This window comes from Rhinolophus sinicus, chromosome 5, assembly GCF_057876585.1.
Source record: "Rhinolophus sinicus isolate RSI-liver-muscle chromosome 5, RSI-T2T, whole genome shotgun sequence".
Taxonomy (NCBI): Eukaryota; Metazoa; Chordata; class Mammalia; order Chiroptera; family Rhinolophidae; genus Rhinolophus; species Rhinolophus sinicus.
In genome coordinates this window covers 10,549,130-10,576,980 of record NC_142505.1, presented here as the reverse complement: position 1 = coordinate 10,576,980, position 27,851 = coordinate 10,549,130, and the positions used below count along the sequence as shown (strand labels likewise).

General features: G+C 44.9%; 1 protein-coding gene and 1 long non-coding RNA gene across 2 annotated transcripts in view; one reads left to right on the top strand and one right to left on the bottom strand.

Annotated features, from left to right (window-relative positions):
* ANO10 (anoctamin 10) overlaps positions 1-27,851 on the bottom strand; it is a 149,326-nt gene that overhangs the window by 5,892 nt on the left and 115,583 nt on the right. The window lies entirely within an intron of this gene.
* LOC109443565 (uncharacterized) lies at positions 154-25,606 on the top strand. Its single transcript, XR_002136716.3, has 5 exons — positions 154-1,234; positions 1,331-1,443; positions 18,281-18,497; positions 20,032-20,106; positions 20,943-25,606. It is a non-coding gene; the product is annotated as an uncharacterized LOC109443565 (long non-coding RNA).

The following is a 27,851-nucleotide window of genomic DNA, read 5'->3' as shown; positions in this document are numbered from 1 at the left end:
ACAGGCTCTGGACTAAAACTCACTGTGCCCTCCCCCACTGTCCCCGCTCCAGCCCTGGGTCTGCGCCCAAGCCACCAGCGACTCCGTCCTGCCCGAGCGTTGGTCCTCAGCCTGCTCCCCCCACCCCTAGATCCCTGGTCACTCAACCCAGGGGATCCACCTGTTGCCCTCACATGCCTCTATTTTAATTCCCGCACGCCACTCACAGTTTTTCTCATTGTTCATGTGCATGTTTTTTCTGCTTTAAATGTCTATCCCACCCAGTATGTACTCTCCAGAGAGCGGGCATGACTGCCCCCGGGGCCTACAACGCACTACGAGGGGGTGCTCCGTAAATACTTGTGGAGCGGTGCCCACCACAGCTTCCGGTCTGTAGTAGCAGCCAGACGTTCTAATTCAGCCGATGACCTTGGCCTGATAAAATGAGCAGATCAGGCCTCCTTTCTCATGGGTATGCAAAGGAGACACACTCATCACCTTGAAGTCAGGGTCACTCTCGGGACCACAGATTTGTCGGTCACATGCCGGGGATCCCAGAAAACACACTGCAGCGTGTGGGCTTTACATCCAAGTTCCTGACAGTTACCTGCCTGTGGCCTTATAGCTGCTGAACTGTCTGTTCCCCCGAGCCTTTCCCAGGACAGTACAAGGAAGTGTCTCGGCAAACTGAGACCCGATGGAAAGATATCGGTCACTCCCCCTTAATGGATAGCTTCAGAACAATGACGCCATCCATTGGGGTTGTGTGTGTGTGAAGGCAAAGTAGGAGCTGGAACACAATGGGGACTTTCGGGAAGACAGCCAGCAGGCATGTAACTCACAGACCTTGGAGATAACAAGCTTTACTTCCGCATTTGTTTACTAATAAAAGCTATGCATTGGCCCGACTGAAGCTTGAGTCCCTTGGCCCCACTTGCACTTTACTCTTGGCTACTGTCTTTCTTAACTGTGTGCCACTTGCCACAGCTGTCGTGCAGGACAGGACACCTGCCTGGTAACAATGCAGACCTGAGGACAGGAATCTTAGCCCCTCCAAGTCCCTCAGTCACGGCTCGCTGGGCGGAGCAGGAAGGAGGAAACTCGGGGCCACCAGGATGGTTGCCCACTTATCAGCTTGGTCTCAGCTGGACAGTAAGACTCCTCCAGGAAGATCAGAACCCAGCTCGGGCCCCCGCTCACCTGCCGGTGAGATGCTGGCGGCCACATCACTACTGCAGGCGCTGACCAAGGGCAGGTAAACCTCAGTCCAATCTTCAAGAAAATTTGTTTTAATGTTGACTTCTTAAGCAATCTTTTGACCCTGTGTTCTCTGCATATTTGGGTTTCCAAGCGTTTCCACAAGCAGACGTGAAAACCTCACAGATATTCTGAGAATGCCAATTACTTTCTATAGAGAGTGAAGTGCCTGCAGAAGCCAGACACTTGCCTTCCAACCATCCGCAGGTATGTGCCACTTCTGAGGCTTCTGGAACAGGAAGCCAAGCATGCTTGATTAGCTACCGCCATTTCTTAAATCTGGGCTGTTACAATGATTATGTATCTGCCAATGTGACGGGCCGTGGGGTTCTACAGGTGGCTAACTGGTGTTGAATGCTAACAGGAAAATGACAAAGCAAAACTGATGAGAATGACCCACCTCCCCGGGTCTGGGCAATGTTCTTAGATGCAAACAGCCCTCGTCAGAGCAGCGCACCACCTCTGTCCTTTCACACTCCATCAGTGGGTACTGACATTTTCTAGAGGTCACGGGCACCCTAAATGCAATCCTATCTGTCCAAAATGCACATGAAATCACTAAGCAATTAATGTAACAGGCGCTTCCCCGGACACCCGGGGCTGCAGCAGGGGTGGACACACTCCATCTAGATGGGGTCCCACTGGCTGTGGGACTTGGGTGTGTCCACAGCACCAGGCCTGGGCTTCACACAGGTGGCTCTGTGCCACTGCGTGGGAATCTGGGCCACTTTCCTCCCACCCTCCCCACTTCCTGCATTTCTAATTGTGCTTGTGCATCAAAACTTCTTTTTTTCTCCTGCTTTGTTGACACAACTTTTAATGTCTGTTATATTTTATTACCTTCCTGTAACTTAAATTAGCATTCACCAATAGTCAGATCATATTACATACCAATCACTGTTCTACACGATACAGATATTAACTCCTTTGGTACTCATAACCACTCTGTGAGAGACATACCATTATTATCATTTTAAAGGTGGGCTGAGGCACAGAGAGGTTGAGAAACCTGCCCAAGGTCACACAGCTCTTAGATTTGAGTCCAGGCTGTCAGGCTCCAGAGCCTGAGTTGCAAACCTTGAGGCTGCCTGGCCCTTGCCTGATGGTGTGTCCAGATGCTGTTCTGGTTTGTACTATTACAACATCACCCTGCTATTCGCTAGGGTCACCTGTGCTGTGAGATTCAGATTCAGCTGGATCATACGTCCATCCCGTGAGGGTTTGCTGGTATTTTCTGGATTCTTGATGAGACTTAAATTTTGTCCTGTTCCACATGGCTCAGATTTTTTTCTCTGCTAAATCTCTAAATCAAGGGAGTCTGGCTCTAGAACACACCACGTTAACTCCTATCCTGACCTGTAAGCACAAATATAAGCCAGATTTTAAAACTCCAGAAAGGAAGTTCAAGAGTTAATTTTAAAAACTAGAAATCCTTTTTTCCCTCTTAAAGAAAGGCTTCTAAAGGGCACAAGAACAAGAAAATGTGGAAAATGTAGAGGGAAAGTTAATTGGCAAAATCACAACAGTGTAAGCAGCTAACACATGGTAAAGAGAGGGGTGACCCACTAAAGGAGCATCTCCGATGAAGGAAAATGTAAAAAGGAAGAAGCCTAAATCTGGCAACGAAGTGCAATTTATAAAACACATAAAGGGGATATGCAAATGTTAATAAATTATTCAGGAACAAGAAAGGTTCCAATAAGCGATGTCTCTTTCATTAGATGAGAGAAAACTGGTAACAGATGTTGCTTAAAAGGCAGCTGAATTACATGGATGTATTTTGGAAATATCTTTCAGGAGTGCGCAGAATAAGAATAGTGCCTTGGGGACATCCACAAAGGGGGACAACAGAGCAGTGACCTGAGGTCAGGCCTGGGTGGAAGGTGCTATAACTCTGTCCTCTCAAGGGCTCAGACTGGTGTGGCCCCAGCCATGGAGGGTCGGGACAGAATTCAGATAGAATTGAAATTGTAAATAAAAACAATCAGTGTCCCTAAGATGAAAGCAAGCCATGACTAATTATAAGGAAATAATATAAATATACATAAAAACTATGATCAACACCTCTGGAACGGCCATCAGTCACGTTCATCACACCACAGAAGCGAGGGTGAGGAAGACATGTCCCCAGATGGCAGGACAGAAAAGATGGATGGAGGTGACATCAATTCTGTGTAAGAAAGGGCAAAAAGCATTTCATATGCTGGCAAATCATCACGTAAAGACAGTATGATAATCAGTCTGCTGCAAATCGGGACAAATGACTAAGGGCCTTTAAAAAAGTGAGTTACTCTTTTAAGGCACCTTTCACTGAAGTGAGTAGGTCTGTAGGCGTGACATTACTTTGCAGCGTAGAGGCAGGAGGAAACCCTCCACCCAGGTTCTGCTGCAACATGCTGCTGGGCCACTCGTCAGAAGAGAGCGAGGTCGCCCGTCTGACTGTGGGTGGTGTCGGCCATGACACGGGCACATCCAGTCATGTCCTCGGACATTCGTCCAGTTGTGCAGACCATCCAGATAACCACCAGCAGTTCCTAGACAGGCCTTTCCGAGCGTCCCTGACTTGGGAACTAGCCCCCTCTCGACCCGGATGTGGGCCATGGCCTAGGAGGAAGGGTGGGCCGGCATTCAGGGTGTATGGAACGCCTTTCCTGTCTGGGAGCACGAGAGCAAGGAGGGAGGCAGCGTTCTTCTCTCACAGCACAAGTCTGCCCAGGTCAGGGAGCTCCCTGGAAGCACGGAGGTCAGCAGGGTCCCTTGGGCAATGAGACCCAGAAAAGTGTGTGATGAGCCAAGGCTGAGATGCCGATCTGCTCAACCCTCCCCTTTAATCTGTGGGTCCTAAGTTGATAGCTAGGAACATCCCAGGGCTCAGGGTTCAGGCTGGGGGTGGCAGCCGGTGGGGGTGGACAGGTCAGTGGACATAGAGGGGTAATAGGCACCAACACCGATGGCTGCTCTATAGCAAACCCCCACGGGCTCCTTCGGGGAGCCTGCACCGGAGTCCTGAGTCATAGAGTATAAGGGGATACTGTTTCCACGCAGCATGGAAAGGAAACCCAGAGAGTTTAGATGAGAAAGGATGAGGGAAATAGTCTACGAGATGAAAGGCAAGAGGCAGTCCACTGCCTGCACCATGTTTTCAACCAAACAGTTTTGTTTTTAAATTTAAAATAAACACTTTTCAGGGGGAATAACGTTTAATTTAAAACAACACTGACAGATGCCACCAGGAAAGAGAAAGCAGGAGAGTGGGGGTGGCTGGCTGCTACAGGGTGATGGCATCTCTGGGTAAGTGCCTGCACCCCTTTCTGTGTGCCTGCACCCCTTTCTGTGTGTCCGCCCATCAAGCTGTGAGTATTGCAGGCACGGAAAGGGCCCCTGTGCACTACAGAGGGGGTTCCAACCTTCAGAAACACCTTGTCCATCACCAAAGAGAAAAAAGATCCTTGTAAAATGCACGCACGATTTCGGGCCACAGAGAAAGCACAAGCGTTTTCCCCCCTCTTTAGATCTCCCCAGGGCAGTGCTGTTTCCCCACCTAAAGTGTGTATCCCTTTGACAAACACCAACATCTATACCCGCCATCATGTCATCTAATATTTCAGAATCAATATTATGACTAAAACCAAACCAATAATTATAATCCTGACTGGGGTTTTTAACCGTACATCACCTCCACTGCCTCAGAGAGGAACACGTTCCCTTCACCCCAGGGCAGGCCCTGTGCCCTGATGGGTAAGAACTGCCCTGGGCACCCATGGCTGTGACCGGAATTGCTGGCCTCAGCGCCCTTATGAAGGGTTTGGATAAAGCTGGAGCCAGGATCAGTTAACTTGACTCTGCTCCATCTTTTTCTCCAAGAAAAACACCCAAGAGCTAGGGAGGGACTCCGGCCTTCATCCACTTGATGTCCCTTTCCCTCAGAACATCTAATTCCCACTTATTCCCACGGATAAGCCTCAGTAAGTAGGATTGATCACAGCCTCCCCCCTGCATCTTTCACTTCACTTTGATTTCCCATCACCTACATCCCCTCCTGGGTGAGTGGCAGCCCCTGTAACCAACAGTGACAGCTGAATACAGGGAATGTCACCAAACACTCCTCACTGCTATGTCACGGGTTCTTGGCACACATAGGCAGACAGTCAGTATTTTCTAAAATCTAGAACTGAACTGACACAGCGCTGTCCCAGTTGGTGACAACAGGTGACCGAAACCCACCTAGGGCACCTACAGCACTATCTTTCCACGACCCTTCCTCCAGGTGGAGGGATCCCACAGGTGTCTTCAGCTATAACTGCCGCTAGCTATCCCCATACCTGCAGCCTCCTCTTGAGGTGCTGTGGGGCGTGGGGGGCTGGGGTGGGAGGGCCAGAGTGAGAAGAGGAAGGAGCAACGCTGTCAGGAGAAGGTGGAGGCTGAGTTTCTAGATGGTGTCTCACAGCGGGCGCCAAAGCGGATCTGGGTGAGGAGCAGACATGAGATCTGGCCCCATCTTTCCCCACATAGCATAAAGAAAGATCTGCACGGAGGGAGGCCAGCTTCGGGGGCTGATAAGGTATCACCTAACACCACGACATGGCTCCACAGTGGCTGCCACTTCACGATCTCCAACAGAGACGGGGCATGGTTCACCTTCTAAGTGGCCAGTGCTGCCTCTGCCCCGGAGCAGCGTCCCTGCTGAGACAGTCGTCTGACAGCAGGACAACCCTTTCCTCCCCTAGTGTGGTGGCAGCCACCAGAGCTCTCCTGAGCACAGCCTGCTTTAGCAGGATTCCCCGCCACCTGCGTTGGCCCAGTGTGGGGCTCACAACCCCGCAGAGAGGCTGCCTGTGAAGAACTGAGAATGTGGTTTGCCCACACCCTGGGGACACATCTGTGGGTCCCCAACTTCCCCCTTTTTTCTTGCAATCCAAAACTGGATGTTAACCTTTCTTAGAGGAATAGGGCGTAATGATGTGTGTGCACACCCAGAAATGCTTGCAGGAGGGCAGAGCACAGTTTCGTCTGTGAGAAAGAAATGACTTTTTTGCCAACGTGTATACTGTGGGTCTTTGAGAGCAAAGAAATCGAAGACTCGGGTGTGATCAGAACACAGAGCCTCGGTGCAGAAATTAGCGCATTCATGGCTGCACCCCACGTACAGTCCACCCAACCACATCGGGTTTCTCCTGAGCGTGTGTGTGCTCAGGGGAGACTCGGCCTGTGGTGCATGTGTTGGTGTTAGATGAGCTGAGACAGGGTTTTCTGAACTGCAACGAATACAGAGTTTTGCTGAAATTAATTATGGAATCGATCCTGGGTTAACCGCCTAGTGTGTTATACACATGACCCTCTCGACCTTGGAGTGAGCGCCCAGGATGCCAAGGTCAGAGGGACCTAAGTGGTATCAGGGTGAGGCTCTGACAGATGGCTTGGTCAAATGCATGCGCTTATCCGTTTCTGAACATTTTCCAAAGGCTCTTGTGGGTTCTTTCCAAAACAACAGAAATATAATAACAGCTAATTTATTATTCTATGTATTAGGTTGGTGCAAAAGTAATTGCAGTTTAACAGGTTAAAAATAATTGCAAAACCCACAATTACTTTTGCACCAACCTAATATAATATCACAGGTTCACACTTTGTCCACCTAATGGAAATAAAGAAGTTTTGATTGTTCTTAGGCCCCAAATGCACGGGTGAACTTAGATTTTTTTGGTTCTTTAGGGGAGGCCACTATCACCTAACTCCGGTGTGTTACTGAAAAACAACTGTGAATTCAGGAAGAGACTAAAAGCGAGGAGCACAATGTTATAGTGCTACCCTTGCACCACATGCAGCAGAGTGTGCAAACCAGGAGGAGCCGTGGTCAAGTGCAGTTCGCAAGGCTCCTAAAATCACCACAGAGAAGAAGCTTGTCCCAATACCCTCTTCACTCCCACTCCCCCTGGTTCTACTCACTACTTCGAAGTCTAACAGTGTAGCTGTATTTTATGCTTTGAGAGCAGCAGTGGCTTCCTTCTCTGTTCCCATCACACACTTTTCAGAAACTGGAAAGTTCTAGAAAGATGGTGTCTAGCCCATGGGATCAGTGCTCTCTGTCATCCGACCTTTGGTTCAGCAGCCGGCCAGCGCAATCCTGCGTAAGCCACACGGCTGGAGACAAAGTTTCCAACAGTCACGATTTGTAGTGTGTGTCCGAACTCTACGCCTTCCCTTACTATCTAGAAACACGAGCAGATCCATCTAATAAGTGTTGAATTAAACATGCTTTCAAATATTTAGTTCTTCCTCTACTATGACTACTGTTTTCTCGCGTGAAGCCACGAGTAGCAGACAGCAGAAGAGATAAGTTGTTTGCTAACAGGGAATTCCCTGGTAAAAGTCATAAAATATAGATGAATTTTGCCTGTTACCTTGAATGACCCGCAAGTCATTTTGTTAAGAGGAGATGGAATAAATATTTTAGGAGCACATGGCCAGGTTCTAGTGAATTGATTCTGTGTCAACTAGCAAAGCCCATAGCTGACTCGATTGATTTACGTGGCTCTAGGAAGGGGAAGCAAACACAAGTTTGCACCAAATAAATAATCATACACCAGGTCGTGGGTATATGTATATTTTGGCCCTCTGAACCAAGCATTCCAGGGAAGTCCACAGCAAAGCACATAGACAAATGCTGTTATGTAGGCTTAATTACGAGGGCATGAGAACCACTGGAAGGGAAGAAACCATTCTTATTTTCAGGAAGGAACTGGCATTGGTATCAAGACTTCCTCAGTGTGCTAGAAAAGCCAGTCCCTCCCAGGCACGCTCGGCGCAGCAGCCCAAATATCCTGGGCTGGAGGAAGTGAGGGCTGACCACAAGAGGAAAGCATGTACTAGATGGGATGGAACAAAACAAAACAGCGGGGTGAGTCAGAGCCGAAAGGCCTCAACACCGTGAGAAGACAGTTATTTCCATGCAAAGCCCTCAGCAGGTGCAAATACCCAAGACCAAAATTGACAGCTCAGAGGCTGGAGCTCTGGCTGTTCGTCCTCAGGGAAGTACAGTCCTATGGACCCCACCTTTGGCATTTCCCCTCAGGCTAACTCTGCTACCTGCTATGAAGAACTTGCAGCCCTGGAAGAGCGTGGAGATCCTGGGCCTCTGGCCACCATGCTGACACACCTGGACTGGACCCTGAAGCCTCCTCTGTGGCCCCATCTCTGCCTCCTTCCCCACTGCCCGTCTGCTTGGGCCCCTCTGTGAGGGGCTGCAGTGCAGGGAGCTCTCAGGAAATGGCAGCCTCACCTGGGAGCCTGTCCTAAGGCAGAATCTGGGGCTCCACCCCAGATTTGCTTGATCAGAATCTGCATTTGAATGAGCTCCGAGGGGCACTTTACAGTTTGAGAGCCATGACTCTCAGTGCCCAGAATACAGCTGGAACGTTCACTTATTAATTCATTAGACCCATGAACAGGCGTGAACCCTGCTATTGGAGCCAGGAACTCTGTGGACTCGTGGGATCCTCCAAGCCCCTCCACGTAGGGCCTGGGTCCCCAGTGAGGGGCGCAGGGCTGAGGGGCTGGCAAGCACTAGGCAGTAGCTCAGTGGGGAAACGAGGCAGCCGTGAGCAGTTCCACTTGGGGCCAGGGCCAAGGTAAGGAAGGGCTGAGGAAGCAAGCACTCGACCGTGTTAATCGAGGGAAGGTGTTGCTGAGCAGCCAGAGAGGGGCTTTCTGAGCAGTGAGGGTGTGATGCCAAAGAACGAAGGTGGCGGAAAAATCCAGAGAAAGAGATTGGGCAGGAGTGGAGGCCAGAGCTGGGCCCCGGAGGACTTGGGGTCGTGCCCCTTTGTTCTGGATGCGACTCTCTTCCTGCAGCCTCTGGTTACATAAGCTTCTTGGCAGCCTTGCTTCCAGCTCATTTGAACTTGCAGCCAGAGACAGGCCTGCTTTTTTCACGTGTACTTCGTTGGGTCAGATTTTTTTTTCCCCTCTACTTTTTGTGATTGATTTTCTTTAAAAAAAAAAAAAAGAAAAAGAAATGTGAACCCTTATGTTTATCCTGCTTAAATTTTAACCTGTGTTTTCTGACCTTCAACACTGAAGCCTGTCGTGATCTTATGTCTTCATCCAGCACGTCCCACTGCCTGTCCCTCTTTCCTTTTGGTCATTTCATGCATCTCCCATCGCGTATGCATCTTCCTGACACTCAGAGCTCACTGCACATTGCATCTATCAGAACAAGACATATTCCCTTTATTGCTACTTAATGCCTTCCCTCCCCAATCAGTCTCTACTTCCTCTTGACTGTAACAGCCCCTCTTTCACTCCCCAAGTCAAAAATGCTCTCCAACTGTTAGGCACGAGCCAGTAACGAAATCCTGGTCAGCGGGGCTTGAGAGTAAATCTGCTAGGGGACTTTTGGGCAAGGTTTTCCTCGCTAATAAACAGAGACTCTGAAAAGGAGCTACCCCCCACCCCTGCTTGCCTTTGGACATGTGTATACAGATATGATGCCTGGAGCTGGGGCATCCACCTTGTGACCACGACGAAAGCCAGCAGGCTGAGGGCGGCTAATGGGAAAATAGAAAAAGCCTACCTATTTCCTCATCACTGGGCTGTTCCCCCAACCCAGGGGCAGGCCCATTTAGGGGTTTATTTCTACTATACTTCAAGTACACCTTAATAACCCTTATTCTTTATATGGGAACAACCCAGATTATGCCAGGCTATGAAAGTTCCTAAATCTCATCACTGTTATGTTCTGGAAGTAGCTAGGCACCGTCTCCACTAAATATGTCGTATTTGCTGTTTATAATTCTACGTACTCTGAAGGCTTTGTCTGGGCATATGTTTTTCTCCCATAAATTATAATTTAAACTTCTCTTCATTACATTGGCCAATTTTCTGATGAGTTCATTCTTCTCGTGTATTCTGAGGTACATTCTCTTGGTTGTTATGGTCTGATATTTTAAGCCTCACTGAGAAACCCAAAGCATGTTCTTTGACATTCTGTGCAGCTATTTATTTCCCTTTCTTGTTGGTTACAGTCTTGCCCTCCGAGGTGAAACCCCACCAGGCCTTCCTCTCGCGCAGTGTGCCAATGTCAGTGCAGAAGCAACCTGAGTTACCTCCTGTGAGCTGAGCTCCCTGTGGCCTCTCACTTGGCCCCTGCCAGGCAGCTGACCTCTGATGCCCGTCTCCTACCCCAAGCTCCCCCGCACTCACAGGCGCTGGTCTCTGCTCCTCTCCACTTCCAGATCTCTTCCTCTCTCATCTGCCCTTTCCCTTCTAAAGTGATCAAACCTGTCATCTCCACCCCACACCAACCCCTAATTATTCTGCTCTATACACAAGCCTAGGGACTGTGCCGGTAGAGAAAGAACACACCTGGGGATGGGAAAGGTGCGAACACTCACAGGGATTATAACTGTTTTTTTCTATCACACTTCATTTTCACAAGAATCAGGGGGAGTTTGGAAGGAGTGGTGGGGCTGATAAGTGTTGGCAGATTTGCTTTCACATCTTAGGAACACGTGCCAAAGCGACAACATCTTTCCTGCTTGGTAGTGCAGGCTTTTGCTATGTCCTTGGGTCCCACCCCCAGGCATCAAGCCCCTGTGGTCAGTAGCAGGCTTCCTCTAATGTATCTCGGAGTTTTTCTTTTTGTCCAGCTTCCCCATTTGAAGTCCAGATTGACCCTCTATGGGAAAACCTTCCTGTAATAAATACACCACCAGTAGCTCTGCATTTTTCTTTTTCCCTTGTGTCAAATTCTTCCACCCTCACCTCTTGACTCTAAGCCTTTTCAAGATATTTGTTTTCCTGGCTGCCTTCTTGAATTTTTCCATCCTGCACAGGAATGTTTAATCCCCTCTAAAATGTTAGAGCCTGGACCTTCTCTTCTAGCAAAAAAATCAGCTAGAATTTATAGAAAACAATTACCCAACAGAAACCTTACACTTGCATGCATTTTCACATTTGACAGTTGTTTCCCTTGCCAGCAAAGAAAACCAAGAGGCGTACTAATCCCTGGGCACACCTGATGAAGTGGCACGGGCTCTGGCGGCCACCGTACTGATGCCTGGGGACACTGGGCGTCCCTTATCTTTCATTCTCACGATGTTTCCCACTTTATAGGTGCAGTGACTGACCCGCAGAAAGGTTAGGTCACATGCCCACAGCTACTAAACTTAGGCCTTAGGATAGAAACGCAGGGCTGCTTGGTTCTGAACCACTGTTCTTCCCAGCTCCCTCAATTTCCCTATTTTCTGGCATTCAAGGGAAGTACACTATGTGGCTTTTCCTAAAACCAGAGTTTTGATCTCAGGAAACTATGGTTTTGCTCCCCTTCTGCTCTTACCTGGTGGAGAAAGGGGTGCGCAGGAGGGGCGTGGGTTGAGCAGGAGAACGCCCTGAGGCAGCAAGCTTCCAACCCAGGGAGGAGCATCATCTGTGGTTCAGAGGCCCCCGTGGACAGTTTTCTATCAGATTCTCCTGCTTTTCTTTTAGTTTTCTCATTATACAAATGACAGAGTTCAAAAAAACATGTTTTTAACTCGGATGAAGTGGCTTTTATCGATTTGTTCTTCTATAGATTGCGCTGTAAGAGCTGCATCTAAGAAATTTTACCTAATGCAGGTCACAAAGATTTTATGCCATTCCCTGCCCCCAACCCCCGATTTAGTTTTCTGTTTTATGTTTAGGTCTAAGGAGCCACTTTGGTGTGAAGTGTGGGTCCACATTTTTTGTTTTGTTTATGGATGTGCAATTAATTATCCCAGTATCATCGGTTGAAAAGACCATCCTTTCTCTACTGCACTGTCTTTGTCAAAAATCAGGGGTACATCCTGGTGTGTCTGTTTCTCCCTCTCATGTATTATTATTTATTCAAATATCTGCTGCTCCCAGGTGGCTTCTCCACAGTTTTGAAAGACGGACTAGGTGATCCTTAGAGGCCTATTCACATCTGGGAAAGGCCTGGGTGACAAGAATGGGCAGCTTCCGGGGCTTTCTTCTCTTCTGTCCCGTTGGTCTCCATCTTGCCCTCCCTCTGAGTGGGGAAGAGCAGCCCTGTGTAGGCTGTGTGTGAGCAGAGAGCCTGTTTGTCTCTAGCGTGTGGTGCAGGCAGCAGGGAGGCCACCTGCAGCCCAGGAGGAGCCGACCCAGAGCCCCAGCTGTGCGGGGTTAGCATCTTCCAGGCCTGGCCTTCCACCATGAACTTTCCTGTGCCCTACCCTCGGGGTCATGGAAGTCCAGAGCAAGCTGGAGATACCCCCCAGTTCCAAAGCTCCGTTCATCAGCTCCCTCCCCAACTTTCTCCCTTTGGGGAAGTGGAGCCCCTTTGATGGGCTGATGGGGCGCTGGCCACTCCTCTAGGGAACGCCCTCCCGCTTGGGGCCACTCTCACCTCCCGGCTGTGTGTGAAGGGGTTGCAGCTTCTCTGCTCCAGTACTCTTTCCATTTTACAGAAATTTCTTAACCTGTCTTTCAGTTAGCGGGAGATAATGCTTTCCTGTTTTCCAACATTTTTAATGGACTTATGCATTTCCTATATTTTCCCTTTTGCTTATATACGGTTTTTTGGAGGAGGCAGAAGTAAATGGGATATGTTTGAGCTAGGAAGTCCTATTAGATGGTCACATGTGTTAGGGACGTGTGAATTCACTTTCCCACAGAATGTCCACTAAGTCGTCCCCAGAGACAGAAGGCAGAACGGGACTCGCCGCCCGGCCAACCAGTGACACTGCAGATAGCAGGATGGCTGGCGGGAGCTGGGGAGAGTCTCGGGCCTGTGGTCTCATTCTCCATCTGAACAGCCTTCCATCTCTGAACGACCTCCCCGGCTCTGTGGCTCTGTGTGAGGAGCGCGTGCGTGGCTCCAGGGAGAGCAGGGACGCTGCCAACCATGAGCCCAGTAGGACAACTTCGTCAAGAACTTTTCCTTTCCTTAATCATCTTTCACGATGGTCTGGAGTCCACCTCTATCTGTTTTCTAGAACAAGAGTACACGTGTGTATGTATTTCTAATGTTTAGTCAGTACTCAGTAGTACTATGTTTTAAAAAACTATATTGAAAGATTTTGTTTTGTCTTAAAAGCATCCATATTTTGGTCCCACAGACTGGTGTGTTTTTTTTGGTTTCCATAGTATTTTTTTTTTTTTTTGAGTATGACAGGCTGGCCACAGGATTTATGAAGGAACTACTAGAGTCAAGTACCAGGAACCAGCATTATCTAACGTGTGCTTTCCAGCATATAATTATTCATGATCTAAAGGACAACAGAGTTCTGTTGCAAAAAACAAACAAAAAATTTCAGGTTCCCATCTAGGCTAAAGTTCTGTCATTAAATCACTCCTTGTAAAAGTGCATTAACTTTTAAAAAAGCAGGGGAGAGGGGAGACATACACAAAAATGAGCCACAAATACAGTTCAAGACTCTTCTTTTGTTAATGGGCTTCTGCTCTTAGACTCTCGTTAATTTTGATCTAACTGTTTACACATATTTTTAATTTGTTCAATCATTTCACAGGGCAGCAGTTTCATGGTTCAATTTGTTTCTGACAAAATGGACTGTTACAGACTATATTCAGGTTGGAAAATTAATGAATTGAAATTGGGATGATTCTACATGATGGCTTTTTTGTTCTAATTACAGAATAGAGTCCTTTCCATAAATGTAAAAATGTCAGGATTAGTACAGCAGGTGTGATAAATAGGTACACACAGCTTCCTCTATTTCCTAGCCTTCCCCTTGCATTCTTAGATGCATCCAAAAGGCCATCGCAGTTTCGGATGCAGGTTTAAATGACGTTTACTCTGTGGTCAGTAAGTGCTAGCGTGGGCACTACTGTTTCTCCTTAATCTGCACGGTGGCTCCGAGAAGGTGGCAGCACCGCCCTGAGGAGGAGGTACAGCTCTGAGAGGGAGGTCCCTCTGCCCAGGGTGAAAGCAGGCGCTGTGGGCACAGCATGGTTTGGGCACACAGAGTCTCGAACACCCCCCCATCAGACCTTGCCCTCAGCTCAGCAGCCGCAAAACTACTAAGTTTGTGCTCATGTGTGACAGAGCAATAGAAAACTAATCCAGTGCCTAAGGTAGAAACTATCGATACTACTGCATTCTTGATGCACTGAATACATGAAGCAATCAAACAGAACTTAGCTCCAAACTTTCTTTGGTTTAAAACACTGTTTCAAACCTATGCCGTAATTTTCATTGCAAATCGACCTAACATCCTTCCAATCTTAAGCAACTTCCAATTCCTGTGTTTCACCAGGCTCTCCTGGCAAACTGCTCCTGGTTTTGCAGGATTTTGGTGACTGTCACTGGTAAGAAACTCTACTCTTTGGTGAACTCTAAACCCTATAGTTCCAAGCAATGCCACCTGGAGGACTCCTGGGGTAAACGGGCGCTGTATCTTACTTAGAGGCAGGACCTGTGGACGCCTGAAGCAGTTGACACAAAGGGGGCCGATACGCTGTGAGAATGGCCACCTCCACCCAGGAAGTGCCACTGACCTTCTGTGAACCCACTGTGATGACTTTATGAAAATTCAAGGCTTTCTGTTAATTTATGGGCATCTGCAAACCATTCCTTAACATTTTTAATCTGTAGTTGTTTTTTCACAGAACTAGAATTTCAACCTAAAACGTATAGTTACTGTTGCCCAGTTATTGATAAATTTACCTGATATTGCTATATTTTCATCAGCTCCTTTGCCAAAGGAGCTATTTCTTTGGGCCTGAAGAGAAGAACAATTTCTCTCTAATTTATTTCAAGTGGCATAGTACTTAAGGTGAAATAATTATGTTAACCATTTTTGCAAGTGCATTGCAGAAAAGGAGGAAAAGAGAAATCATTGCACTGAAGCAGGGCCCCCTCGGCATGACAGCAGGCTAACCACAGACCATTATTGTGATAAAAACATGAACACATTCACGGTTATAGAAACACAGCTCTCAGGGGGAGCAGGAAGGATGCCATCTGCCATGACAACCACTCAGTGCCATCTTCTGGCACCTCTTAAAGTGGCCTCTAGCCTGGGTACAGGCAAACGCAGGGCACCTGCTCCCTAGGAAGCTGCGTCGGCTGTGTCCTGAGGCCGGCTGCTCTGGGTCCACACTGAGTCAGAGCCTTCCGTGCCTGGAAGCATGATGTAAATACCAAAAGTACATGACGGGCAAATGCTTCCACTCACTATATTCAACTCATTTACAGATCATCAGGATATTTGGTAAAAAACGGACCATGACATTTTTTAGAGGCACACGTATCACGGCTGATAGAATACCAGTTATTAATGACGCTGAGGGGCTGACATGTGACACTCAATTCACGACAGCCAAAGTATTCAGAATGCACCTACAGAGAGGCATGCTGGACGTCTTTCCCAAAAGCAAATTGCCACCTTATATCCCTAGTTACCCACAAAGCTATGTTGTGTCCTTTTAAAAAGTTCAAATTTCGCAACTCCAGAGCAAAAAAGGTGAAGGGAACACTGAATTCCATTTGCAACATCCCAAATTCAGGTTCTAACCCCCCTCTATGAGGACAGAGGTGTTTTCACACAGGTGCCAGCTGATCATGTGACTGTCATGTGACCACCTAGGGGAATAGCTCAATGGGTCACCCCACCCTGCAGTGTGCACACTCAGTCTCCATGAGAAGAGCTGCCCTGTGGCAATGCAGGAACCGCAGGGACTGCCTGGTCCAAGTCCTGAGTTTAGTGATGAGGACACTGAAGCAAAGGGCATGAGACTTGCCCAAACTGCATGGCTGCTCCGTGCCAGAGTTCAGACTGGAATCCTGGCCTCAGATTCATAAACTCTTAGAATGTTGGTTAAGGTCCCTTGACCTAAAGGTATTGCCAAACTGACTGCAAGTGTTCTAAACCCCAACAAAAACATTTCTTTCCCTAGCCCACCCTTCTGTGACTCCCTGGGACAGGGCCTGTCCCTAAGGATCTCCCACCAGGACAATGGTACAGCCTCAAGCCGCAGTATATAGTCCCACCTTTTTTGGGAACATACAAGCAAACATGGGATCACCGGCAAGGGTGTAACATCGCTCTTCAATGCACACCCACCACAAGCTGGGCACCAAGAGAACACAGAGAAGCCACCCTCCGGTCAAGGCCCATTCCAGGATGCAGATACGTAAACCAGCCAGCACGACGGAGCATGGCACGTGCCACGAAGCCCAGCCTCCCGTGGTGGTGACCCATGAGTCCTAAGGGAGGTGCTTCCAGAAGACAAGTGGAAAGGGGAACTGGCAGAGTCAACAGAATGTGCAAATGCAAAAGGATGGGGGTGTCCCAGGGACAGGGTGCAGTTCCACGTGGCTGGGGTTAGGCTGGGAACACAGCGTGGTGAGCGGTCAGGGTTTCCCGTGAAGAACGAGGAGATGCTGAGATTTCGAGCAGGTGCCTAACATGGAGGCATAGTTATATTTGGGAGAGCAAGCTGTGCAGCCAAAGGGAAAGTGGGGAGGAGAGAGGAGAGACAGAGGTTGGGAGACCAGTGGAGGGCAGTCCCAGTGAGACGGTGAGAGCCTGTTAATATATTTCTGACTAAAAAGAGTTTTGAGGATTTCCAGTCAAGATGGTGGAGGAGGTAGTATGATATCATATATCAACTGTAATTGAAAAAATTTTTTAAATTATTAAAAAAATAAATACTTTTAAAAAAAATAAAGAAATATTCACTATAAAAATACGGGCGAAGTCCAGATACCATTTAAAATCACAAGTTAGGGACGCGAATTCCTAACTGTAGCAAAGGAACCCCAACAACACAGCCTGTTACCATAATGAGCTTTCCTTGCTCACAGAGAGTTCTCAGACGATGTTAAAGAAGAATTTTAGTTCTTCTGTTAGGTGGGTGCAAAAGTAATTGCGGTTTTGCAATTATTTTTAACCTCTTAAACCACAATTACTTTTGCACCAACCTAATAAAAACTGGTTTACTAACATAGTTAAGTATATCTTAGAGGTTGAAGTTACATTATTATAAACCTTAATGATATTTTCTGTACTTGTTAAAGAACCAAATGAAAATAGAACCATAAGGGAAACCAGCAGTATATAATAGTGATTTTAAAAATAGGTTTGATTTTCAACTTCATGCTTGCTCCTTTGAGAAATTCAAAGGTGTAATTTAAGAGCTTGGCAACTGAAAAATTATAACCAGCACGTACAATCTCACCAAATATATCACTTCTGAATCTGCTCCTCCAGACAGTACAACATTCCATGTTTTGTTTACTGCGCTGTTTAAGACACACAAAACGTACATAAAATGTCTGTCAAATCTGCAGTCTGACACCCCTGAGCCTCAGTATTCTCTGACCTCACTAAAGAGGCTGCACCCAACCCTAAGGACTAAATCACCCTCCTGCCAGCATTTTACTCTTTCCTTCTGGCTGAAGATTCTAGATAGAGGATCACAGTTCAAATGCTTTGTAGCTCTGGATATTTTCAGACGAGTTACAATCTCTGCCCAACACCAATCTTGCTTTCAAGTTACCTTCACTGTAACTTATTCAGCAGTATCTGGTGAGGGTGGTTTAAATACACACATCCCCATGACCACTGTCCAGTCAAATATCCAGCATCCATAGAGGAGGAATGGAAATGGAGGAGACTGTGGAGCCATGGCCATCAGGGAAGAAAGGAAGTAGTATTCTTAACTTCCTCTGTAGCCAAGCATCTGTATCTTTCAGAATCTTGTTTCTCCAGATATAAAATGTAGTTCATGTTACTTGTAAGTCAATACTGCAGGGAACTGGAATTAATTTTACCAGTTAATTTTAATACACAGTAAAAGAACAATTATAACCACTGCACCCCCAAAAAAAATTTCAAAAGCATATGCATATTACATTACTAAAGTGTGAGTAAGATAAAAACCAACTAACCCATCTTATTTATATTTCACACTTGGGGTTAACGTGTAACAAAATACTGGATTAAAGAAAGCACTGTCAAAGCTAAGTGTCTTTCAAGTGTTTTAAGGGGAGTTGACTTTTTGCAACCTTTTATGTCACACTTGAATATAATTCATTTTTCAGCATTTTTATTCCTGAAGACTCATCCTTTAAGAAGAAAATTGGAAGGAGGAAGAGAGTAATTTGAGTCCTTCATTTGTGTTAAATGAGAAGATGGGATTGTTTCTAGTGTGTTAACTGCTTTGGAAAATCAACAACAAAATGTATTACATTTTGCGAGATTATCTAACTTTTTCCCTGCCTCACAAAATCTACCATATTTAAAATAAGCGAGAGAAAGGTAAGACAAAGGGAATAAGAATTTGCACAAGTTTTGTTTTTTAAATGTATTTTACTAAGTTGTTGCAAAAAGATTTTTCCTCTAAGTAATTTTAAATATGTCCTATTATTGTCGTTTAAAAAATTTATTTTACAATATGAAATATTAAAACTTCTTGCTGGCCTCCTATCTGATTTTGCAGGGCAATACTACTCAAATTCCATTACCTAGATTGTAATGGAACCTTTTATGACTAAAATAGTGTGACTCCTTCTGTATTTATATTTCCTTAAAAATAAACATACTAAGCCTGCAGCATAGTAACTATTTTGATGTGCTCTTGAAAACCATAAGAAAACACAATGTGCCGTTTCAATCCACATTGTGCAATTTATCTAACTAGCAAGAAGGTAATGTTACCAAGCCCATGCCGTCCAACTCAGCCTCTTCTAACTGAACACCCAGGATATCCATGCTGGCCCACTGCGCTTAGCTGCATTAGAAAATATACTGAGAGTACGGCAGTGCTGTATTTGTGAAAAGATGTTTTCTGTGAGTGTTTCCAGGTAAGGATTATGATTCCAAGTGGTCAGAAGAGTAAGTTTTCGCGGGTAACTCTTGAATAAACGACTGCAGTTCTGGTAACACGGCAAACAGAAGCCAACACCTTCCTCACTGGCTTACCTACGACACAAGTTCCATCTCATCAGTAACTTGGGGCCACACGTACACTTTTCTGTGTGTGCACTGAAGACCAATGATTGGACCTCAACCATTCTGTCCATAGCCTTAGGCAATGAACGTTGTGATTCGCTATTACACTTAACTGTAGTGATGCTGTAGGGAATTGGTTATGGAAAATTGGACAGGCATAAATACCTTATGACTAAAATGATAACCCAGAATTTACTACACTGAGAATCAAAGGGAGGCATAGCCCACTGTGGTGCCAGACTTTTGTCCAGTAATTTTCCTTTAAGAGAAACTTGCCTCTGCATTTTATTTATATCCTTTCAAAGCAGATCATTCTGATGTTGACAACTGTCTTCCTGCTGACTGATTACTCTGAGTGTCCGAATGCAAATGTGTACTCCACGAAGGCACATTAAGTGAGAAGCCCAGGAGGATATTAGAGGAGAGGAGCTCAATTTTGAAAAGATGCTATTTTTCTTTGGTTCTTTGTTCCTTAATCAAATCAGTGGAAATGAACTTGAAGTGCCTCGCAGAGCAGGCTGGCGGACACTTCACAGGGCTCGCATTTGTGTTGCTTCTCTCTGGAGCGATGCCATCGTCACGGAGCTCAGAATAGTGGAAAATTTATACTCTGGCTGCAAACAAGCAGATGGTTTCAAGTCTAATGGAGGACCATTTAAAGATGCCTCCGTCTGTATTTTAAGGCTCAGAAACAAATGCATTCTGGTTATTGTTTCTTGGGAAGATTAGTTTCAAGGGGATTAGCTGTGTGCTAACCAGCCGTTTCTTCCTGAGACTGCTACTGTGTTAAGACGTCAATAACTCACAAGAACTTGCTTGTTTTTTGTTTTCTCTCCTACAGTTAAGCTGTCTGATTTGAGCACCCTGTATCTGTTGAGAGGACAGGCCCAGACAGGACGAGTACCAGGAGGAAGATGTATGTATATACTCGTATATATGTATTTTTAACTACTAAGTCCAAATAGGGGTTTCTGGACTGTCACAACTGACATTTGAAGGTTTAAGTAGGATTCCTGACGCTAGAGATGGAAAAATAAACAGGTCACATAAATGAACACAAATGAAAATCAAACCCACTCTGTCCTCCCGTACCACTAACTTGTAACCACGTAACCAGCCTCTAACCAAGTTCACCTGGTTTTCAAAGGGAGTCTGGGGGAGCCTACGGGATGCTAGGTAACACAAGGCTTTCGGACCGGTGTCCACTGCTGCTGCACTTAGTGTTGAGAGAGTGTAGGAAAGGAGGCAAGTAGAGAAAACTGCCGAGACTCCTGCTGCTTCCCCACTGTCCCAGTCACGGCTGCTGGTAATGGCTGAGGACAGAGTGAATATGCCAGGCACCAGACTAGCTGCTTTTGAGCTTTGCCCCACTTACTGTCCCAAGCCCATGAAGCTGTCATTGTTCCCATTCTAGACGCTTCTGAATTGACTACTCATCTCTACAGCTTGGGCTGTCTAAACCTTATGACTGCTCAGAGTTCGAGCATTCTTTTTTGATCAAATGAAAGAAACCATACAAATGGCAAACAATTGTCTTTATTCCCTCCCTTGTTTAAACAACGAAAATGATGTGTGCTATGATCTCAAACAAAATCTTTACTATGGTAGAGCCATTAAAAAAAAAAAAAAAAAAAAGCCTTTACTTGGGAACAAAACAATCCAGATCTGGCAGGAGGCAACTTCTGTTAGAGCTCTCAAAGGCTCAACTGTTTCTTCTCACTCTACTTTGTACTTTTCTCTGCCCACGTCTAGAGAAGAGGCCACAGGAGAAGACAGAAAATGTTCTCTCTCCAGAATGCATGCACATTTGGGTTCCACTTCAATTTCAGACAGGTTCCTTGTTTGCCATCTGGTATGGCAACACTTAAAAGTGAATTAGCTTATGATCAACAGAGGCTGACCAGTTTCTTCAAAGAACAGTGACTTAAACTGGCTGTGGGACTACACCTCTGACAGCAGGACCTGAATTAGATCTATTGTCACCTCACCTGCTGTTCCAAGAAAGTAGCCTGTGTGTCTCCCAGGCCCTCCCAGGAAGCAGCTGCACTGGCAGGGCTTCACCAAGCACGCCTTGCCAGTGTGGGCCCCTCACAGCTGAGACGGGAGGGCTCTGGGGCCCCCAACCCCATGCCCCCACCGTGAAGAGAGGGCAGCCTTCCCAAGCAGGAATGCTGGTGGAGAAACAGACCACAAAGCCTGCGGCCATCCCGGGAGAGGGATTGAAACCATGTGCTTTGAAGACTGAGAGATAGAACCAGCAGAATACATGAGCATCTGCAAAGATAAACAGAAGAAAAAGTAGGATAATTTGCTAAAAGGAAATGAAGCAAAAAAAAAAAAAAAAAAAATGAGGACACAAATAGTAACACAGGCACAAAGAATGAAGGTTCAAAGGGGGGCACATACAATTCAAAGAATGACCACTCTGCACTTAGCCCTTTTCTTTTCTTGGAAAACAGAAAAAAAGAAGAGATGAAGATGGGGGGTGGGAAGGAGGGGGGCAAAAGAAAGGATAGTAGCGACTGCCATATACATGAAGAGTCTATAGAATACCAGAAGCTCAGTTCGATCATGTTGAACTAATATTGTTATTCTTATTAGAAACTCCATGCTCTAACTTACTTCAAATCTACTACTCAGTGAATTCTGCCGCCTCCGGAAGAGCAAAGACTTACCCTTTCAAGCGTGAGCCTAAAGACTATCTAACAAGAGTCGCATTGTAATTTCTGAAGGAAGGCCACTGCCCAGTGACCTGACACCACTCTTCATTGCCAGAAATTCATTTGAAATCCAAATTCCTTTTGGTTGATTACCATTCCAAGATGACCTGGTTTGGGTTAAAATACAGCTGGATAACAACTCTTTTTAAGGAATCACAGGGCTGGGACTGCTCGTTGCCAGAAAGCAAGTGAGTCTCGAAAGCAGGTATTTATTTTTCTTCTGTAAGATCTCCAAGCATAAAGTATGAAACCCCGCCATTTCCAAGGATGGAGTATTTAAAAAGGAGTATTTTATCTCCTAATGGTCGAGAAGTTCTTCATTGTACTCAACTGATAATTCTGTTATTTATACCCATCTGCTCCATGGTGGAAAACGGCGGAAAAGCCTAGACTTAGAGTTGCCAGCTTGGGCCTGCCTACTTGCTCACCCTGTGTGGTTGGTCCTGTCCCTATGCCCACTTTACAGAGGAAGAAACTGAGGCCTGGTGAGGTTTGGTAACTTGTGCAGTGCAGGGTTACTTAATAGTAACAGTGAAGCTAGGATTCCTGAGACATGTATACCTGATTCCAAAAGCCATTCTCTTAACACGCAATGCATGCCAACTACCCATCCTGCTTCTGGCACATTTTATATCCTCAGAGAACCAAAATACTTCATTCAAGGCCAATGTGTTGGTAAAGACTGAATAAAAATGACAATTCCTTAGCGAGTTTCTCCAATTGTAATTGTTTAATCACACATCATTTTCACAGAAACGATTTATGCACAACTATCCTGAATAAAGTTTAAATAACCCAGATTGATGTTTTTGGAAATGGTTTCCTATAACATACATTAAAAACAAAGTGAACCCATTAGTCCAGGAAGTCAAAAACAGCAATCTGGATTTATTCTGTCTCTAATCAAAACAATATTTATCACATGTGTAAGAAGAGGGGCTGTGTTTCCCAGACATTTGGCAGTTCATTTTCTCTCATGCCTGTGACTAAAACCAGACGTGCAAATTAAAAATATGCCTATCATTTTTTCAAGACAATTCAAACAAAATAAACTGCAAATCTACCCACAGAAACACTGCGTTAAGCAACTGGAATGAAGAAGTGAAGAGAATCTTGAGGTCCATTTATTTTCCAAATAAAATTCCCCCCCCAAACTGGTTTGGGGGGTGGCCAAGAATCTAAGATTATAGCCCTGATAACATAGTTACCTTGCAGATAATAACTGCTTTATAGACTCTATATATTAATAAAAGGACAGCCACCAATAAAAAAAAATAAAAACTCAAAAATTTATAAGGCAAAAATGTATTTCCTCCCGGCCACATGTTTAGGATAGGAAAATATGACATTAAGCAAATTTTTGAAAGGCAAAAGGAAAGAGAAGGTGATGTGCTTTGAACTGAATCTCATGACCCACTGGCATTTTATCAGATCTGGTATTCTGCTCTTTGCTCTCCCACCACTTTCTTCACCTGTCCATGTGTTACCTCTTTTGTAAATGGCATCACCAAGGATATCTGGTTAAAAGTACAGAAAGCATGAATGTCCAAAATACAACACTAAATCTCATTTCATGGTTATCCTGGGAAACTACAGGAGCAGAATAACCCAGGTCCATTCTCTGAATCCGACTCATCAACCGCTCTGAGGAGGTGAGTACATGCAGTCAGTGCAATGGATGACGGGCCAAGTTGTTTCTTTTTCTTTCTTTTTTTTTTTTTTACTCTTAGTTTGAGGTACGCAAAACAACACAGTGATTAGACATTTATATACCTCACAAAGTGCTAACGCCAATAAGTCTACTACTCATCTGATACTATATACGAGCCAAGTTGTTTCAAGTATCCATTTCATGTACCCAACTATCAACAAGTTATTTATATTGCCAATTAAAACCCTTTCAGGGTTTTTTCTAACTTAAAAGGGATTTTAAAGAGAAGGTACACTCACAGTTTTTAGAACCTACTATGTGCCAATCACTGTGCTAGGTACTTTCACATCGTGAATTGATTTTATTTAATACCAAATTTCACCCGTTTCTCCTTACGCATTAGAGAGGTAGTACAGGGAGGAAGAAAGAATGCTGAACCAGGAGCCAGATTCCAGGCCCAGCTACATTTTATTTGTCTGACCATATAAACTTCCTGAGTCTCTGTTTCCTCCTCTATAAAATGCTGGAATGCAACTTGCCAGGCCTATCCTTATAGGCTGGGTGAGGATTAATTAAGATAATGGATTTGCTAGTGCTCTGTGGACAGCAAAGAATGTAAATAGTAAGCATATGATATTCCAGGACACACTGAGCTAGGACCTTGCAGATCTTTGAGCAAGGCTCTATCTCTCAGGGTGACTAATTTTACAGTCGGCAGTAGAAAGAGGTATAACAAAGTAGAAAGGTCTCCAGGATGGCTCAACAACAGCAATGGTATCAAAGTCCAAAGAACTTTCCTGGACATTGTTGGAGGCACTAAGATGGGGAAGAACTGAGGGGAGAACAGGCAGACAGCTAAATCTTCACTGGTTGCTATGCGTGCAGGAAGAGGTAGCCCAGAGAACACAAGACTTCAGAGCCAGAGACCTGGTATGAGGCCTGGGCTTTGTGATTTATTGATGGTCTGATTTTAGACAAATCATTTAACAGTTTCTTTTTCCTTTTAACTTGTTGTTACACAACAGTAGCGAGACTAATATAATGAATCCCCATGTATCTACCCATCACCTGGCTTCAACAATTATCAACTCAGCCAAACTTAGTTCATCTGTCACAGTCTCCTTTTCTGGATTATTCGTGCATTAATTATCTATTATTGTGTAACAAAGTACCCCCAAATTTAGTGGGTTAAACAACAAGCATTTATTATCTCACGCTTTCTGAGGGTCAGGAACTTGGAAGCAGCTGGTGGCTCTGGCTGAGGATGCAGGCAGGGCCACAGCCACCTGAAGGCTTGAATGAGGCTAAAGGAGGGGTTCACCAACTACTGTTCATAGGCCAACTCTGGCCCACTGCTTGTTTATATGAATAAAGTTTTATTGAAACAGAGCCTCTCTCTTTCATTTACATATTATCTATGACTGCTTTTGTACTACAACAGCAGAAACGAGTAGTTTTGATAGAAACTGTATAGCCCACATGCCTCACATATTTACCTCACTCTTCACCAAACAGTTTACCAACCCTGGGACTAGAGACTCTTCTTCCAAGATGGTTCACTCACATGGCAGTTGGCAGCAGGTAATGCTCCTAGTCACGTGGGCCTTTCCACTGGCTACTTGAGTATTGGTGCGCAACTGTGGGAGTTGCCTGGGTGAAATTTGGAAGTGGACCCCATACACGAAGGACAAGGAGAGACTGAAGAAAGAGGCCGACCATTTTAGATTGGTAGGTGGCAGTTTAATCAGCAAGGGAACTTACATTCAAGGCTTGTCTTGGGAGGCTGCAAGATCTCTGTACTACAAGGTCTCTGTACTGGCCCACCAGGATCTTAGACGTTTATAGACAGAGGCCTTAACAGGACTCAGTCATGTACACAGTCCAGATGGTCTCAACCATATTACTCTCTCAAGGTAACATCCTTGAAACCGGTCTCACTGTGAGAAAGGTGGGCAGAAAAGTACATTCCAAGGACAGGGTCCAGCTCAGAAGTCATGTTCTCTTGATGACCTCCTCCAACACTGAGTGTCCTCACAACATGGCAGCCAGCTTCCCAAGAACAAGTGATCCAAGAGAGAGAAGAAGGAAGAAACCATATGGTTTTTTATGACCTAGCCTCAGAGGAGACATAGCAACATTTCTGCGGTATTCTATTGGTCACAGAGAAGAACCAAGATATAAGATGGGTGGGACTCTACAAGGGTGTAAATACTAGGAGGCAGGGATCACTGGGGACCATCTTGGAAGCTGACAACCACAGTGAATGACCCTTTCCTTAATCTATTAACTCAGGGTTTGGGATAGGATCAAGAATTTTTTTAACTCTCTAACACTTGACAATTATATGATGCAAGGAATTTCTGATAATTTATATATATTTTTTTGCCTTGATCATAGAATGTATTCAATATTTGGTGCTGAATTTTAATATCTGTATTTTAATTTTGAATATCAGTATTTTAATTATATGTGAATTCAGTATAATTTACTATATGTGTTCTTAGAGCCTTTATTTAACAAATGCAAAGAAATTATTTTCCTTTAATTAGGCAGTGTTTTAAAAAATCCAAACATTTCTTGCTTTCTGCATTCTATTATTAGGAGATAGCGGCACATCAATAAATGTGCTGTTCTTAGGGCTTTACTTTAAAGTCTAAATTTCCCAGTCTATTGATCACTATATTTTCATCCCTATCTCTTTTAGGTTTACATTCATTGGATAACATAATATTCAATCATATCTCTGAGGTTCTGCAGCATTGGAAATCAATGGAAAATAATACTGTTCATTACATTAAATAAAAGATTTTCTGTTTTGGCAATTTACTAGTAATTAAAAACAAAAGTTAAAAATAAAAAGCCTGTGGTTTCCTGATACAGTAAGTACTCAATAATGGTTTCCTAAATCCCAAATATAAAACACAGAGGATAATTTCAAAGTCAAAGGACTAGAATTTAGTAATAGAAAAGGTACAAAGGGATGAGGCTTGGACCCTACTGATGTTCACTTAGTTACTGACTCAGTCATTCAACAAATATAAATTCTGTGTCTGGAGTGATTCTGCCCCTAAGACACTTCTATTCTGGTGGTCAGAGACAAATAGTTTTGACCTTGATGAAGCCAACAATATAGTCTTGTAACATCTTGGAAAATTGGTTAAAAAAAAAAAAAGGACAGAAAAGAAAAAATAAATAGATGCATATATAACAGTCCAGTAATTTACCTGGAAAAGGAAGACCTCCTTGTACATGTGTCGGCCCTCGAGGCCATGTAATTATTAATCTAGTATAGAATCTGAGCTTGGAACTCTTAGAACTTTTAATATCTCACCAAAATATATCATTTTTTTTTCCTTCTTAAATATATAGTTTTAAGCATTCTGAAATCTCTAGAATAATTTATTATAGGGTGAATTTTGTCCTTTACAGACACAGACACGTCTTAATGACATATGTGAACAGGGTCCAGAGCACAGGGCGGCCTTTCTAGAGCACAGTAGCCCTGAGGCCCTTTGCGTGGTGGGTCTGCACTTCCCCCGCTGCCCACACTGCTTCTGATCTACTCACATGTGACCAGGAAAATGCCAAAGTTTACTCGGTGTCATGGCCTATTCAGTAATTTCCACAAATACAAATAAATCTGGCTCTGATTTGGCCATGTTTCTTACATCTGGGGGAATAATTAAGATACATAAATTCTAAATGTTTCTGAGAAAACCAGAGGAATGAGGTAAGTAGCAACTACATAAATTGTTTACCAGGGAAGATAAAAATGATCAGAGGCTTCCTAGAGCTTTAGTGAAGCATCTTATTTTAATGTCTGGAGGCCTCCGTGCACTTTAAAGCATTTTTTTGTTCTAGTGAGAACAGAATATGCAGGAGAAAAAGTGTCTACACATGAGAGGTAAGGAGAGGACTGTTCTAGAGTCTGAATTTGCGCTAAGTACAAACTACTTTAGAATTCTACCCGGTTTGATTTGGGGTTATTTCACAGTCTTTTGGGAGCCACCCTTGTTAGTGATGTCAACCATGCTGTCTTTTGGGGGGGAAAAAAGGATTTGAGCTTTATGAAGGCTAGGTGTGGGGTCCTTATAATGTGCTCACACAGAATTCCTCAGAACGCGTTTTCTTCCCTAGTGATCCCAGAAAGACATATGACCTGTTTCCATTTTTGCCAGAGTACCTATTTTAAGATTTCTTTTTTTTTGTCCAAGGACATCATTTGTCATTTACTTAATATATGAGCTTCTCACCCAGGTATGTGTCAACAAATTCCGTTTGAGTAAGTGC